Here is a 2,297-nt window from a genome sequence, read left to right on the forward strand (position 1 = left end):
AAACTATAAATACAAGGGTCCTGAAAATTTTTGAAAGCTATCTTTACTGACATAACTCACTTTCTCATTCTAAGCTATACCAAAGCAGTGTGCCAGAAGCAATAGTGAGTATCATCCTGCCTAAAGGTTTTAATTTCATTGGGTTTAAACATTTTGATCCCATTTAGGGAATGATGAAATTTAACCAAGTTTGAGCAAAGGATTATAAATTATACGTTAAAATATGTAAAAATGTTCTAGGTTTTATCAGGAATGAAAAGAAATTTGCTATTTTATTTTGTCCCATTTAATTTGCACACAACTATAGCTCTGAGAAGCAGTTTTATTTTTGTTTTTCTTTTGTTGTTTTTTGTATTACTTTTTACTGAAATAAAATCAAATATGGTGTTTTGTTTGGTTAAAATATTTGGGAAACCCATTATTTTTTTTTCTTGGAGTTTTTTTTATTGTAACAAAAAAGATACAACCATAATTAATTTTTTGTGAGTAGTTTTTGTGATAACATTGTAAATTCTAGACTATTAAAAAGTAATTTATATTTTGAAATCATTTGTAAAACTCCTAGAAAATACAGTTTCTACAGCTTAATTCAATTATAGCAATATAAAATATTTTCTTGAGTTACTAAAAGTTAATGTGAAAGTAGACATAAAGAAAATAATCTTGGCTATTTAGGTGCAATCTAAGAACATCCACAAAAGCATCCAGAATACTTGCTGCTGCTACTTCATCTAGGTCTTTGAAGACTGAGTTTAGAACCTCTCAAAGTTTTGCATCCTTCTTGTGGAGTTGCAAAAGCACTGCCTAAAAATTCACTGGTCATCCATACTTAAGATATGAGATCTCTCCTAAGGAGAGATTTAACAAAATCTCAGAGCCTTTAGGTAAACCAGGCAATAAATGCTTCACTGAAGATTACCTTGAGCCAGTGCAAAAAGGGATCTTCCCTTTGCCCTCAATCTCTTTTTCTTTTTCTGCCTGTGTAGAGTTAGGGTTCTCTATCAAGGTCATACCTCTGGAGAGGTAGATGATCTCTTTAAGAGCAACATTTGAAGCTTGATAATATTGCTTCTTTTCAGAGAGCAATTTAGTCATCTCTTCCTTTTCAGTTTTATTTTTTCCATCATAGAAAAATTCACAGACAATCAATAACTTGGCTTTGACTTTGAAATTATTGATCACCCTCCAGAGCATGGAGACAAGGCTTTCTTTGTCATCTTTAACAGTTTGGTTGATCAGAGTACCTTCACATCTAAGAGAGTTTCACATCTTTTCTGAATGGTTTGGTTTTGGAACTATCACCAGGAAAGTGATGAGATACTCTGAATGAAGCACAATTGTTCACAGTATCAGTTAATGTCCAAGTGAAGTGATTTCTCATGGATTTCTTTTCCAGAGTCTGCAGGTTTCCTTTCAGAGTTTTATAGATATTCGCATTTTCAGGTTGTTTTTTTATTTGGGACAATTGCCCCATCCAAAATGGGTCACAAATGAAGCTGACAATTCCACTGACCATCAGATTCTCAAGACCTTTTCCTTTTGCATCTTACATAACTTCAACAGAGTCATCTTCTTTATAAGGCTTTCAACAGAGCTATCACGTTTCCCTAACTCATCTGAAAGACTAACAAGAGAATCCAGGGTTCCCACCTGAAGTCAGGAGAGGCAAATTTGGTGTTGTAGGACAGATTGGACTTGAAGATTACTGTGATTGTCTCTTCTAGAAAATTTTTCTTATCTCCAAGGGAAGAAATTATTCAAAATTCTGTTGTTTCAGATTACTGATGTGGAATGGAATCCACATGCCATTGTGCATGGGAAGGGCTAAGGACAGATACACCAGAGGTGAGAGACATGCAAGCTTTGGTGCAGGACAATGTGTTCCATATGCCTTGGCAGTCTTGGGGTGGGGGGCACCTCCTGCCCTTTGAGGATTCACTTCAGAAACTATTGGGGCAGGATGGGGGTATGCTGGGCTGCCTCTCATTGCTGGTGGCCAGCATCACTGGAGGTCAAGTACTCCCCCTTTGCCCAGATCAGTCTCTGGGGAGTATGAGTCCAGACTCCCAGGCCATTAAGGCTCCAGTTGTTCCCAGAAACCTACTGATTTTTAAATTATAACACCTCAGACTATTTTTCACGTAAGTTGATATTGATAGTAGATAACATATATGGTTTTCAAAACTTTCAGTTTTCTGATTTTGTTCTAACAGATCTTATCTAATCATTGAGTTTTCTTTGATTTGCTCATTTTTTAGAAGTTTTCTTCTGCTTATTCATATCTTTAGGTTCAGTTC

The 2,297-nt window shown here is 35.6% G+C and overlaps 1 pseudogene; it reads right to left on the minus strand.

Moving 5' to 3' along the window:
• Positions 1-624: 624 nt before the first annotated feature.
• LOC141521661 (V-type proton ATPase subunit C 2 pseudogene) lies at positions 625-1,778 on the minus strand (annotated as a pseudogene).
• Between the last annotated feature and the right edge of the window lie 519 nt (positions 1,779-2,297).

Source organism: Macrotis lagotis, chromosome 1, assembly GCF_037893015.1.
Source record: "Macrotis lagotis isolate mMagLag1 chromosome 1, bilby.v1.9.chrom.fasta, whole genome shotgun sequence".
Lineage (NCBI taxonomy): Eukaryota > Metazoa > Chordata > Mammalia > Peramelemorphia > Peramelidae > Macrotis > Macrotis lagotis.